The following is a 16174-nucleotide window of genomic DNA, read 5'->3' as shown; positions in this document are numbered from 1 at the left end:
ACCATCATGATTATCTGGGTCATGTAGATCTTTTTTGTACAGTTCTTCTATGTATTCTTGCCACCTTTTCTTAATATCTTCTGCTTCTGTAAGGTCCATGCCATTTCTGTCCTTTATCAAGCCCATCTTTGCATGAAATGTTCCCTTGGTATCTCTAATTTTCTTGAAGAGATCTCTAGTCTTTCCCATTCTGTTGTTTGCCTCTATTTCTTGCATTGATCACTGAGGAAGGCTTTCTTATCTCTTCTTGCTATTCTTTGGAACTCTGCATTCAGATACTCATATCTTTCCTTTTCTCCTTTGCTTTTCACTTCTGTTCTTTTCACAGCTATTTGTAAGACCTCCCCAGACAGCCATTTTGCTTTTTTGCATTTCTTTTCCATGGGGATGGTCTTGATCCCTGTCTCCTGTACAATGTCATGAACCTCAGTCCATAGTTCACCAGGCACTCTATCAGATCTAGTCCCTTAAATCTATTTCTCACTTCCACTGTATAATCATAAGGGATTTGATTTAGGTCATACCTGAATGGTCTAGTGGTTTTCCCTACTTTCTTCAATTTAAGTCTGAATTTGGTAATAAGGAGTTCATGATCTGAGCCACAGTCAGCTCCCAGTCTTGTTTTTGTTGACGTTTACACTAGAAGTAAAAAACTCAATGGGTGCCCGGTGACCTTCACTTGTGGCCTTCCGATTCCTTCCGCAGGAAACTGCACAGGCGCGGATTCTGAGGCGGAGCTTCCAGGTAGGGACACTGGGAGGATCCCTTCAGGCGAGGGGAGGGGCGACGAGTGTCTACGTCTGAAGAACCAGAGCAAGGCGGGGCAAGGGGCAGGGAGGTGTTTAACAGTGCTGTGATTCCCCATAAATTACACCCTGTTTTTTAAAATTTGTTGCCTTTAATATCTAAATAGATAGCATATTCTTCTATAATTACAATATGGAAATGTCTATGAACAAAATAAACTTTTTGTCATATGTTCAGGAAAGAACGGTGGTAGTAGTGAAAGTCGTTCAGTCATGTCCAACTCTGCGACCCCATCGTCTATACAGTCCATGGAATTCTCCAGGCCAGAATACTGGAGTGGGTAGTCTTTCCCTTCTGCGTGGGATCTTCCCAAGCCAGGGATCTAACCCAGGTCTCCCGCATTGCAGGCAGATTCTTTACCAGCTGAGCACAAGGGAAGCCCCTGTTAGTAAGATTCATCCAGTGTTTTAGCAACAATATCTAAGCAGCCATGGTATGGTCAGTGTTTGGGGACAGACTTAAAAATCTGCAATCCGTGCCTACCTTTGATTTCTTCTTTGAGTGCCTGTTGGCTGCTAGGCAGTTCTCTTCTCCTTAAATTCTTCCCATTTAATTTGAATTTTATACATTCCCCCACAGCCTCCTGGAAATTGTGAGGATTTGGGTCACTTTGAGCTCCCCTTCGGGATGCGAGGACAACATGCACTGGGCACAGTGGAGAGCAGGAAGCTGGTGGGTTCCGCGGACCAGAGGCACTGCTGCAGTGCGGCTCCCCGCCACCATTCCGGCAGAGGGGGCTGGCCTTCCCAGGTCACTGTGTCTCCCCATTACACTTTTAAGACAAAAGCTTTTAACTTTGTAGACCAATATGTTGGAAACTAGGATATGTCCTCCTAACAAGTAGAAAAGTTTCAATAAAGATTTTATTTTCCTTTTTAAAATTGTTTGAAATTACGAAAGTATGACAACACATTTACATGAGGCTTTGAAAATAGTTACAGACAGTTCCACTATATATTACAATTTGTTAAGAGTAGACAAATTAAAAATTTTAGTTGGAATTTCAATATTAAACTCTCAAAAATTAATAGAATGGACAGGAAAGTAGGATATACTAGACCTGAAAAGAATTGTGAACCAATTCAACATAATTAAGACTTATACAATTTTCACACAAGAGCAGGATACAAATTTTATTCAAGTTCCCATAGACATTAACTGGAACATGACGTAAAACAAGGTGCAAAAGTTTCATGGCCTAAATAAAGAGTATTGAAATCATACAGGGCCTATTCTGTTATTACTGTGAAACTATGTGAGAAATCAAACCCAAAAGGTACCTGAAAATAACCCACATAATTTCAAGTGCAATAAATAAATAAATAAATAAATGTTTTTGTCAGCAAGTTCTTGCCTGTCCTGCTCCTGGCAATTCAGGGGTTGGGAACCTGGGTCTCCAAAGAGTTCCTGTAGGGCGATAATTGGATGCAGAACATTTCCTGCCATTAGAATAATTGAACCATCTTAAGAAAACAAGAAATTTTTTTCTGGATTTCTCTCTGTACTGCAAACTAAAATAAGAAGTACAAAACTATCCCTGGGGAAAATGTGCCATTTTACAGTGACATCCCATATAACAACTTTTCCTCTTTGTTCTTCATTCAGCTGGATGGCCAAACTCCACATGGCTCGGTTCCAGAGACACAAGGTCAAAACCTACAGTCTGAGACTGGAGGACTAAGGTATGTGATGGGAACTTCCGTCAGTACCTTTTTTTTTTTTTTTTTTAATTTTGAAATTGACAAAGTTTACTAACCATTGCTTTAAAAAGAGTAATTTTCGTTGGTCAGTTGCTAAGTCAAATCTGACTCTTGGCAACTCCATGAACTGTAGCACACCAGGCTTCACTGTCCTTCACTATCTCCCAGGGTTTTCTCAAACTTGTACTCATTGAGTAGGTAATGCCATCCAACCATCTCATCCTCTGTCGCCCTGTTCTCCTGCCCACAATTTTCCCCAGCATCAAGGTCTTGTCCACTGGGTCTCCTTTTTGCATCATGTGGCCAAAAAGAGCAATACACCTTTAAAAATTGATGAAAACCGCATTGTTCCTTTAGTTCACATTCTAAGCTTCTACTTTTCTCCACACAACAGGCCAATAATTGAGAGACAAGTTGCTGGGGCAGGAATAACGACTTTATTCAGAAAGTCAGCAAACCGAAAATATGGTGGACTGTACACCCAAAACCATCTTATCCGAGTTAGAACTCAGTCCCCTTTTACATAAAAGAGGAGGGAGTAAGTCAAGTTGAATTCCTTTGAACCTAAGGAATCAAACAGTTAAGTAACAGAGCATAAAAGTCCATCAATAAGAGTTCCCTGAGAAACCTCAAACAACATCAAGGAATTTGAAGAGCAATGGAAGGCCATAAAAGGTCATTGTATAGGGTCACTCCTCAACTCCTCCCCTCCACACAATATCAGTAATCTTATTACTATTTAAATCATTCCTGTGCTGGGGTAGAAAAAAATTTAAGGCTACATAATATATTTAAGATATAATTTCAACTGTTAAAGGAGAAGGCAATGGCACCCCACTCCAGTACTCTTGCCTGGAAAATCCCATGGACGGAGGAGCCTGGTAGGCTGCGGTCCATGGGGTCGCTAGGAGTCGGACACGACTGAGCGACTTCATTTTCACTTTTCACTTTCATGCATTGGAGAAGGAAATGGCAACCTACTCCAGTGTTCTTGCCTGGAGAATCCCAGGGACGGGGGAGCCTGGTGGGCTGCCGTCTATGGGGTCACACAGAGTCGGACATGACTGAAGCGACTTAGCAGCAGCAGCAGCAAAAGTACAAAGCTTATTTATGAGATGATGTTTTGTAATAAAACCATGGAGTTGCATATCCATGCACACATGCATGCACATGTAAATACACAATTGACTGAAATGAAGAGTTGCCTCTTGACACATTTTTAAATCATTTTCTCATTATCACTTTTAGTCATATGTATTTCAGCATCTCTGGGGCCATGAAAATGAATCAACTGTACTTAAGTTTGTCAATAGTACTTTTTTTAAAAGCTTGTTTATTTATTTAGGTTGTGCTGGTCTTTGTTTCTTTGTGTGGCTTTCTCTAGTGGCACTGAGTGGGAGATACTCTGTAGTTGTGGTGAGTGGGCTTCTCACTGCAATGGCATCTTTTGTTACAGAGAACAGGTTGTAGGTGAACGGCAGGCACAAGGCTTCTGTAGTTGCAATACATGGGGTCTGCAGTTTTGGCTCACAGGCTCTCGAGCATGGGCTCAGTAGTTGTGGTGGATGGGCTTGGTTCCTTCCAGGCATGTGGAATCTTCTCGGACCAGGGAGATCAAACCCATATCCCCTGCATTCGCAGACACATTCTTATCCACTGTACCAATAGGGACGTCTCAACTTTAATACTATATTAGTTTAAAAAAAAAAAAAAAGAAAAAGTAGTAGGCATATAAAAAACATATATAGAATACTTTGAGTCCTATCTCTATAAAATACCTATATTCAAAAATAATATGAGGGCATCTCTCCTGGTGCAATGCTAAAGAATCCACCCGTAAATGCGAAAGACACAGGTTCTGCTCCAGGATAATGCCACATGCCTCGGGGCAACTAAGACCAAGTGACACAACTACTGAGCCTGTGCTGTAACGCCCAAGAGCCCAAACTACTAGGCCAACGTGCTGAAACTACTGAAGCCCAAGCATCATACAGCCCATGCCCTGCAACAAGACAGCACAACGAGAATCCCATGCACCACGACTAGACAACAGCCCCCACTGCTGGCAACTAGAGAAAAGACCAAGCAGCAACAAAGACCCAGAACACCTAAATAAATAATTTTTCTTAAAAAAATGATTTTATCTGCAGTTAACTTTAGTTCTGTAGTTATTAACAAAAACCAAAGTCTATTTGTTAATTCCATAATAAAACAATGAACCAAGGTTAGTAAAGTTGGGGAGTTCCCTGGCAGTCCCATGATTAAGACCTCGCACTTCCATTTCAGGAGTTTCAGGTTCAATCCATACTCAGGGAACTAAGATTCTGCAAGCTGCACCATGTGGCAAAGAAGACAAAAAAATATCAGTAAACTTGGATTTCATAGTGAAAAATAGATGATGGAATGAAAAGTCCCCTAGCCCTGAGGTCTCTTTCTGAACTTTCCATTCCATTCTCAAACACCAAGATGTTCAAGGAGGTCCTTAAATGTACTACATAGTCAGGGCTGATTTCCCCTTATTGGCCTCTTTTCCAGATTTTACCACGTACTGTGAGTGTTAATACCTGATGTCCACGTGCAGCTTCTTTACTCTGGTTGACAGAGAGCAGACAGTGCATCCAGATGGGCCCCAAGCAAACTTGCTGCCCAACAGCACTGAGACCACGTCTCCAACCCGTGGGTGAGAAGCCCTGCCCAGGACGGTGCCCACGGGAGCCTCCTCACAAGGTCCAGGTCACTAGGTCATGGGGAGACGGGATCTAAGTGGAGATGACAGGCCCTCAGAGAGGGCCCCTGGTGAATATGTGTTGGGGGCCAGAGTGAGGTACTCCGCCCATGGCAAAGGTCATGAGGAAGGAGGCTCGACATACGCAAAGGCGGGATCGAGCCTCAGGAGTCCCCCTGGAAATCCTCAAGCGTCTACCCCCATAACCAGAGCCTGCCTACTTTACTACTTTGTGCTCTTTCCTACATCTCTGACTTTACAGGGGGCTGTCCCCCACCACCTCTTTCGGAGAAGGAGTTAACCTAGAGCTCCAGTCAATAAAAACTCTTGGGTGTGATAAGAGTGTTTTAACCTACAAACTCCTCTGAAGGTTCTCTGGCCTGCCTGACAGGCTTGTCCGGCCACATGTGATCGCTCACAGCACAAGATGCTTTAAACCTTCTAAAAACAGGTTCCTTAGAAAAGTTAGAAAACTATTAGTATAAGTATAATGGGCTAATTAGAAATTGTGTTGGTGAAGGGTTTTTCATTTGTTGAGCCAATGTTTGTTGCTAAGTCTCCATATCCCCTGCCCTTACACACATTAATGAATATATAGAATTAACCTTTGATATTAATCACGTTAGACATTAGGCTAAGTAAATTCTTTCCTTAACTAAAACCCACTACACCCTCACCCTGTAGGAATGTAACTTTATTTGGGTGGCGTCTGTTTTGAGAATAATCAGCTCTGGAGAAATAAGTGTCCTGATTGACTGACCGCTGTCACAAGGAGAGGGTCATAAATTGTCAGCAGGCCCCCCTGGCCAGAAGATGATGTAACACCCCTAAGACCTCTGTATACATTTGTATGAAGCACCTGACTTTGATAAAAGTCAGGACTGCTGACCCCGTGTGACTTTTGCATAACATCTCAGTGTATAAAAGTAGACCATGGAAAATAAAGAATTGGGATCAGTTTCTCGAAATACTGGTCTCCCCATGTCGCTCTCTCTCTCACTCTGGCTGAGTCTCCATCTGGAGCGCGGAACCCACCATGCTTACTAATTATGCCTGGGCTTCTAAGATCCGACCGGGGAGGCCTCAGTGTCTCCTCTCCTTCGGGAGAACGGAAGGACGCCTGCGGCCTACGTAAGTGGTGCAAACTTCTTGTCTTGAAGTTTTATTGGTCTCCCGCGTAAACCAAGCTACTCAGCCTCTTTTCTCCACTGAATTTTCCTACTGAGCTATCCTCATCCTATTACTCTTTATATCTTTGATAAAATATTTAAATAAATAGGTCGCCGACGCCGTCCCCGCTTCGAATACCCTGGATCAGCCGGGGCAGGACCCTGGCAAATATGCATGTACAGGAGACAGACAGGGTACTCCAGAGTCAGACACTATTAGTGAGTCCAGAGATGGGCATTTCAGGAAGGACAGACTGAGAATCAACTCAGAATATGACACCTGAGAAAGAGCCATTTCTGACACTTTTTCTCCCCTCTTCCAGGTTTTTTCTCAGGCATCCTGCAGAGATGGATACTGAAAGTTGAAAACATGCTGTTTAATACCTACAATCAACATTCCCCCTTCCTGAGTCCCAATTACACATGAAGGTAAGCCCTCCATGGGGAACAGACAGTCCTCTGTGCCCACTATCTCAGGAGGGACTCAGGACAGTCAATTCCAGCACAGAGAACAACAGAGGAGCTTTCCCACACTTTCCCTCGGATCACACTCCCCTCCTGGTGAGGCCTCACGTACTCAGCAACAGGGGGCACCTCCGCTGACCCCACGATCCCCTTCAGGTCACACAGCAGGCCCTGGTCCATCCCGACTCAGAGCAGAGTGGCCTCCTCATCCCTGGGGCTGTTCTCAGTCTCAGAAGTGGAGCCTAAGAGCCTTGGTTCTCAATGTAGGATCCAGATCAGATTTGCTGCACTGTGAACATACCTGGGACTAGGACCCACACAGGTATCTGAGGACGTCTGATAGGGCAGGGGGCACCATACATGGTTTTGCAAAATGCTTCACGGATCTCATGGGAAACATGGGTTGAACACCATTAAAGGTGGCAAACCCAGCCCACCTCCTACTTTCTTCTTTTCCAGCCTTACTGAGATAAAACTAATGAAATAGATATGTGTATACTTATCAGGCATAATGTGACCATTTGACAGATGTATACACTGTGAAATATTATGACAATCCAGTCATCAACACATTCATGAACTCCCAGTTTCCATGTTTGTATGGTGAGAATACTTCAGATTTACTCTGCTGGCAAATTTAAAGTATGTAGTAACACAGAAGAATTTACTGCAGTTTGAATGCTGCACATAGGTCCCCAGAACTTACTCATTTTACAACTCAAAATTCATACATGAACATCTTCCCATCTATAGATTGCTTTGGGTAGAATACTCATTTTTGCTATATCGATTCTTCCAATCCACGAACATGGTATATTGCTCCATCTATTTGTGTCATCTTTCTTTCACTAGTGTTTTATAGTTTTGTACACATAAGTCTTTTTGTTTCTTTAGGTGAATTTATTCATAAGTACTTTATTCTTTTCATTGCAATGGTGAATGTGGGTCTTTTCTTAGTTTCTCTTTTTTCATTGTTAGTATATAGGAATGCAAGAGATTTCTGAGTATTAATTTTATATCCTGCAACTTTACTATATTCATTGATTAGCTCTAGTAATTTTCTGGTGGTATCTTTAGGGTTTTCTATGTAGAGGATCGTGTCATCTGCAAACAGTAAGAATTTTACTTCTTTTCCAATCTGGATTCCTTTTATTTCTTTTTCTTCTCTGACTGCTAGGACTTCCAAAACTGCGTTGAATAGTTGTGGTGAGAGTGGGCACCCTTGTCTTCTTCCTGAAGAAGTTAGATAGAGGAAATAGCGTGCACAACTTTTGTGTGGTTTCTTTGAAAGACATATATTTTTAAGTCTAATACACTCTGATGTCTTGAGAAAGCCCTTGCCTACACAGTTCATGACTTCTCTTCAATATGGACTCTTATTGCATAATACTTCAACTCAAGGTGGAACTTATTCCACTCCGATTGCATCTGTAAAGCATTGCTGTAGTATCATCCCCAAACTTTGCTGTTTCAGAAAATTCCTTCCTACAAACACATTTGTGTGGCTTGTCTCCAGGATATATATTCCTACATACCTAAAGAGTGAGTAGTAATTGTAAATACTGTCATAGTCATTGCATTTCTAAGTATAAGTATTTGATAAATCCTGAGTTTAAGGCAGCACCTAAAAGCCTTGCCACATTACATACACTTGTAAGGATCTCCCTAGTATGAATCATCTGATGATTGGTGAAATATGAGCCCCGAGTGAAGGTTTTACACATTCAATATCACTTGTAAGCTTGTCCTTCAGAATGACTTCTTTGGCTAAGTGCCTAAGTCACGTCAGTCGTGTCCAACTCTGTGTGACCCCATACGTCAGCCCACTAGGCTCCCCTGTCCTTGGTTTCTCCACGCAAGAACACTGGAGTGGGTTGCCATTTCCTTCTCCAATGCATGAAATTGAAAAGTGAAAGGGAAGTCGCTCAATTGAGTCTGACTCTTCGCAATCCCATAGACTGCAGCCTACCAGGCTCTTCCATCCATGGGATTTTCCAGGCAAGAGTACTGGAGTGGGGTGCCATAGCCTTCTTGAATGACTTCTTTCAGTTTGGTTCAGTTCAGTTCAGTCGCTCAGTCGTGTCTGACTCTTTGCGACACCATGAACCGCAGCATGCCAGGCCTCCCTGTCCATCACCAACTCCCGGAGTTCACTGAGACTCATGTCCATCGAGTCAGTGATGTCATCCAGCCATCTCATCCTCTGTCGTCCCCTTCTCCTCCTGCCCCCACTCCCTCCCAGCATCAGAGTCTTTTCCAATGAGTCAACTCTTCGCATGAGGTGGCCAAAGTACTGGAGTTTCAGCTTTAGCATCATTCCTTCCAAAGGAATCCCAGGGCTGATCTCCTTCAGAATGGACTGGTTGGCTCTCCTTGCAGTCCAAGGGAGTCTCAAGAGTCTTCTCCAACACCACAGTTCAATTGAGACTGTTGTCTATAAGCTCTCTATAAGACTGTTGTCAAGACACATTCATCACATCAACATAGCTTCTAGTATCAGGGTATGAGTTTTCTCATGAAGGCTAAATGGAAACATCTGACAAAAGCCTCACCACAATGAATATATTTGTAAAGTCTCTTGCGTATGGATCCCTTGATGTCTTTTTAGGCCTGAATGTTACCTGATGCATTTGCCCCACTTATTACATTTCCTTTCTCTGGATTATGAATTCCCTGATGATGTGACTAATGAGACTTGTATTGAAAGCACTGATCACATATATTACATTTACATCCTTTCTCTCATGTACAGGTTACCCTTAAGATTTACTGCACTCTAAATGTATGGCTTCTTTCCAATATGATTTTTTTCATGATTTGTAAGGTTTGAATGTCTTCTAAAACATTTGCCACAATCACTACATGGGTAAGATCTCAGAATTCATTACATGATGGTTAGTTAGTTCTGAACTCAGAATCCAAAGCTTTGCTACACCCACTGGATTTGTGCAGTTTTCCTACAGTTTGACTTTTCTGAAGGTCAAAAGGATGGTATACTTTACTGCATTTATTACATTTGTAAGGTTTCACTCCAGTATGGATTCACTGATTATCTGCAAAACGATTCCTGTGACTGAAGGCTTTGACATATAAATTACATTTATATCGTTTTCCCTAATGGTCAGTTACAGATGAATGTGCAATGAAAGCTCTGCCACACTAATTATATTTGTATGATTTATCTCTAGTATGAGTTCTCTGATGAACTACAAGCCAGAAATCCGACTAAAGGCTTTGTCACACACATTACATTTGTAAGGTTTCTCTCCAGTATGAATTCTCTGAATACTTCCAAGGTTTCCATTTTGAGTAAAGCACTGGCCACAAATATCACATTTATAGGGTTTCTCTCCAGTATTAATTCTCCAATGAACTACATTTGCACTTTGACTAAAGGTTTGCCACATATATCACATTTATATGGTTTCTCTCCAGTAGATAGACAGAGTGCCTGATGAACTATGGATGGAGGTTCGTGACATGTACAGGAGATAGGAATCAAGACTATCCCCAGGAAAAAGAAATGCAAAAAAGCAAAATGGCTATCTGAGGAGGCCTTACAAATAGCTGTGAAAAGAAGGGAAGCAAAAAGCAAAGGAGAAAAGGAAACATATACGCATTTGAATGCAGAGTTCCAAAGAAGAGCAAGGAGAGATAAGAAAGCCTTCGTTAGCGATCAATGCAAAGAAACAGAGGAAAAGAATAGAATGGGAAGGACTAGTGATCTCTTCAAGAAAACTAGAGATACCAAGGGAACATTTCATGCAAAGATGGGCTCAATAAAGGACAGAAATGGTAGGGACCGAACAGAAGCAGAAGATATTAAAGAATAGGTGGCAAGAATACACAGAAGTGTACAAAAAAGATCTTCATGGCCCAGATAATCACGATGGTGTGATCACTCACCTAGAGCCAGACATCCTGGAATGTGAAGTTAAGTGGGCTTAGGAAGCATCACTATGAACAAAGCTAGTGGAGGTGATGGAATTCCAGTTGAGCTATTTCAAATCCTGAAAGATGACACTGTGAAAGTGCTGCACTCAATATGCCAGCAAATTTGGAATACTCAGCAATGGCCACAAGACTGGAAAAGATCAGTTTTCATTCCAATCCCAAAGAATGCTCAAACTACCACAGAATTGCACTCATCTCACAAACTAGTAAAGTAATGCTTAAAATTCTGCAAGCCACCCTTCAGAAATACGTGAACCATGAACTTCCAGATGTTCAAGCTGGATTTAGAAAAAGGCAGAGAAATGAGAGATCAGATTGCCAACCTCCACTGGATCATCGAAAAAGCAAGAGAGTTCCAGAAAAACATCTATTTCTGCTTTATTGACTATGCCAAAGCTTTGACTGTGTGGATCACAATAAACTGTGGAAAATTCTGAAAGAGATGGGAATACCAGACCACCTGACCTGTCTCTTGAGAAACCTGTACGCAGGTCAGGAAGCAACAGTTAGAACTAGACATGGAACAACAGACTGGTTCCAAATAGGAAAAGGAGTACATCAAGGCTGTATATTGTCACCCTGCTTATTTAATTTCTATGCAGAGTACATCATGAGAAACGCTGGGCTGGGAGAAGCACAAGCTGAAATCAAGATTGCTGGGAGAAATATCAATAACCTCAGATATGCAGATGACACCACCCATAAGGGTGCCATAAGGCAGAAAGTGAAGAGGAATTAAAGAGACTCTTGATGAAAATGAAAGAGGAGAGTGAAAAAGTTGGCTTAAAACTCGACATTCAGAAAACTAACATCATGGCATCTGGTTCCATCACTTCATTTCAAAGAGATGGGGAACCAGTGGAAACAGTGGCTGATTTATTTTTCTCGGCTCCAAAATCACTGTGGATGCTGATTACAGCCATGAAATTAAAACACGCTTACTCTTTGGAAGGAAAGTTATGACCAACCTAGACAGAATATTAAAAAGCAGAGACATTACTTTGTCAACAAAGGTCCATCTAGTCAACGCTACGGTTTTTCCAGTGGTCATGTATGGATGTGAAAGCTCGACTATAAAGAAAGCTGAGCACTGAAGAATTGATGCTTTTGAACTGCGGTGTTGGAGAAGACTCTTGAGAGTTCCTTGGACTGCAAGGAGAGCCAATCAGTACATCCTAAAGCAGATCAGTCCTGAGTGTTCATTGGAGGGACTGATGTTGAAGCTGAAACTCCAATACTTTGGCCACCTGATGTGAAGGGCTAACTGATTTGAAAAGACCCTGATTTGGGGAAAGATTGAGGGCAGGAGGAGAAGGGGAAGACAGAGGATGAGATGGTTGGATGGCATCACCGACTCGATGGACATGGGTTTGGGTGGACTCCGGGAGTTGGTGATGAACAGGGAGGCCTGGCGTGCTGCGGTTCATGGGGTCACAAAGAGCTGGACACGACTGAGCAACTGAACTGAACTGAATTCCAGCATGAATTCTGTGATGAACTGTAAGGTGTGCATTTTGACTAAAGGCTTTGCCACATATATCACATTTATATGGTTTCACTCCAGGATGAACTCCCAGATGAATTCCAAGGTGTGCATTTTGAGTCAAGCACCGGCCACACACATCACATTTATATGGTTTCTCTCCAGTATGAATTCTCCAATGAACCGTAATATAAAACCTGTAACAGAAGGCTTTGCCACATAAATTACATTTATACGATTTCTTTCCTGTATGAACTGCTTGATGGTTGGTTAGAGCTGAACGTGCATTGAAATCTTGATCACACTCATTACATTTGTAAGTTTTCACTCTAGAATGAATTCTCTGAAGAATTCCAAGGCTCACATTTTGAGTAAAGCACTGGCCACAAACATCACATTTATATGGTTCCTCTCCAGTATGAATTCTCTGATGAACTGTAAAATAAGATCTGTAACTAAAGGCTTTGCCACATACATTTAAAAAGTTTCTCTCCTATATGTCTTAACTGCTTGATGGTCAGTTAAGACTAAACGTGCACTAAAGGTTTACCACCCTCATTACATTTCTATGGTTTCTCTCCATTATGTACGTGTTGGTGAATTATAAGGCCCCAACACCAACTAAAGACTTTGCCACATTCTTACATTTGTAACGTTTCTTTCCAGTATGAATTCTCTGATGAATTCCAAGGTGTGAATATTGATTAAGGCATTAAAGATGGAAAGAACAATACTTCACAAATTCGTTCACTCTCTACATCCTTCTGAATGCATAAGGAAAAGTACAATATGTAAATATCTATTACTTTTTTTTAAATTTTATTTTATTTTTAAACTTTACATAATTGTATTAGTTTTGCCAAATATCAAAATGAATCCGCCACAGGTATACATGTGTTCCCCATCCTGAACCCTCCTCCCTCCTCCCTCCCCATACCATCCCTCTGGGTCGTCCCAGTGCACTAGCCCCAAGCATCCAGTATCGTGCATCGAACCTGGACTGGCAACTCGTTTCTTACATAATATTTTACATGTTTCAATGCCATTCTCCCAAATCTTCCCACCCTCTCCATTTCCCACAGAGTCCATAAGACTGTTCTATACATCAGTGTCTCTTTTGCTGTCTCGTACACAGGGTTATTGTTACCATCTTTCTAAATTCCATATATATGCGTTAGTGTACTGTATTGGTGTTTTTCCTTCTGGCTTACTTCAATCTGTACAATAGGCTCCAGTTTCATCCACCTCATTAGAACTGATTCAAATGTATTCTTTTTAATGGCTGAGTAATACTCCATTGTGTATATGTACCAAAGCTTTCTTATCCATTCATCTGCTGATGGGCATCTAGGTTGCTTCCATGTCCTGGCTATTATAAACTGCTGCGATGAACATTGGGGTACACGTCTCTTTCCCTTCTGGTTTCCTCAGTGTGTATGCCCAGCAGTGGGATTGCTGGATCATAAGGCAGTTCTATTTCCAGTTTTTTAAGGAATCTCCACACTGTTCTCCATAGTGGCTGTACTAGTTTGCATTCCCACCAACAGTGTAAGAGGGCTCCCTTTTCTCCACACCCTCTCCAGCATTTATTATTTATAGACTTTTGGATCGCAGCCATTCTGACTGGTGTGAAATGGTACCTCATAGTGGTTTTGATTTGCATTTCTCTGATAATGAGTGATGTTGAGCATCTTTTCATGTGTTTGTTAGCTATCTGTATGTCTTCTTTGGAGAAATGTCTGTTTAGTTCTTTGGCCCATTTTTTGATTGGGTCATTTATTTTTCTGGAGTTGAGCTGTAGGAGTTGCCTGTATATTTTTGAGATTAGTTGTTTGTCAGTTGCTTCATTTGCTATTATTTTCTCCCATTCTGAAGGCTGTCTTTTCACCTTGCTAATAGTTTCCTTTGATGTGCAGAAGCTTTTAAGGTTAATTAGGTCCCATTTGTTTATTTTTGCTTTTATTTCCAATATTCTGGGAGGTGGGTCATAGAGGATCCTGCTGTGATGTATGTCAGAGAGTGTTTTGCCTATGTTCTCCTCTAGGAGTTTTATAGTTTCCGGTCTTATGTTGAGATCTTTAATCCATTTTGAATTTATTTTTGTGTATGGTGTTAGAAAGTGCTCTAGTTTCATTCTTTTACAAGGGGTTGACCAGATTTCCCAGCACCACTTGTTAAAGAGATTGTCTTTAATCCATTGTATATTCTTGCCTCCTTTGTCAAAGATAAGGTGTCCATATGTGTGTGGATTTATCTCTGGGCTTTCTATTTTATTCCATTGATCTATATTTCTGTCTTTGTGCCAGTACCATATGTCTTGGTAACTGTGGCTTTGTAGTAGAGCCTGAAGTCAGGTAGGTTGATTCCTCCAGTTCCATTCTTCTTTCTCAAGATGGCTTTGGCTATTTGAGGTTTTTTTATATTTCCATACAAATTGCAAAATAGCTCTGTGAAGAATACTGTTGGTAGCTTGATAGGGATTGCATTGAATCTATAAATTGCTTTGGGTAGTATACTCATTTTCACTATATTGATTCTTCCAATCCATGAACATGGTATATTTCTCCATCTATTAGTGTCCTCTTTGATTTCTTTCACCAGTGTTTTATAGTTTTCTATATATAGGTCTTTAGTTTCTTTAGTTAGATACATTCCTAAGTATTTTATTCTTTCCGTTGTAATGGTGAATGGAATTGTTTCCTTAATTTCTCTTTCTGTTTTCTCCTTATTAGTGTATAGGAATGCAAGCGATTTCTGTGTGTTGATTTTATATCCTGCAACTTTACTATAGTCATTGATTAGTTCTAGTAATTTTCTGGTGGAATCTTTAGGGTTTTCTATGTAGAGGATCATGTCATCTGCAAACAGTGAGAGTTTTACTTCTTCTTTTCCAATTTGGTTTCCTTTTATTTCTTTTTCTGCTCTGATTTCTGTGGCCAAAACTTCCAAAACTATGTTGAATAGTAATGGTGAAAGTGGGCACCCTTGTCTTGTTCCTAACTTTAGAGGAAATGCTTTCAATTTTTCACCATTGAGGATAATGTTTGCTGTGGGTTTGTCATGTATAGCTTTTATTATGTTGAGGTATGTTCCTTCTATTCCTGCTTTCTGGAGAGTTTTTATCATAAATGGATGTTGAGTTTTGTCAAAGGCTTTCTCTGCATCTATTGAGATAATCATATGGTTTTTGTTTTTCAATTTGTTAATGTGTTGTATTACATTGATTGATTTGCGGATATTGAAGAATCCTTGCATCCCTGGGATAAAGCCCACTTGGTCATGGTGTATGATCTTTTTAATGTGTTGTTGGATTCTGATTGCTAGAATTTTGTTAAGGATTTTTGCATCTATGTTCATCAGTGATATTGGCCTGTAGTTTTCTTTTTTTGTGGCATCTTTGTCAGGTTTTGGTATTAGGGTGATGGTGGCCTCATAGAATGAATTTGGAAGTTTACCTTCCTCTGCAATTTTTTGGAAGAGTTTGAGCAGGATAGGTGTTAGCTCTTCTCTAAATTTTTGGTAGAATTCAGCTGTGAAGCCGTCTGGACCTGGGCTTTTGTTTGCTGGAAGATTTTTGATTCCAGTTTCAATTTCCGTGTTTGTGATGGGTCTGTTAAGATTTTCTATTTCTTCCTGGTCGAGTTTTGGAAAGTTGTACTTTTCTAAGAATTTGTCCATTTCTTCCACATTGTCCATTTTATTGGCATATAATTGTTGATAGTAGTCTCGTATGATCCTTTGTATTTCTGTGTTGTCTGTTGTGATCTCTCCATTTTCGTTTCTAATTTTATTGATTTGATTTTTCTCCTTTTGTTTCTTGATGAGTCTGGCTAATGGTTTGTCAATTTTATTTATCCTTTCAAAGAACCAG

At 40.9% G+C, this 16174-nt stretch overlaps 1 pseudogene; it reads right to left on the bottom strand.

The window, feature by feature from the left end:
* Positions 1-1246: 1246 nt before the first annotated feature.
* LOC147354444 (bolA-like protein 3 pseudogene) lies at positions 1247-1530 on the bottom strand (annotated as a pseudogene).
* Positions 1531-16174: the final 14644 nt, after the last annotated feature.

This window comes from Bos grunniens, chromosome 18 (genome assembly GCF_055505025.1).
Source record: "Bos grunniens cultivar Pamir isolate PY7600 chromosome 18, Bosgru_T2T1.0, whole genome shotgun sequence".
NCBI lineage: Eukaryota > Metazoa > Chordata > Mammalia > Artiodactyla > Bovidae > Bos > Bos grunniens.
This window is presented reverse-complemented; position numbering and strand designations above follow the sequence as displayed.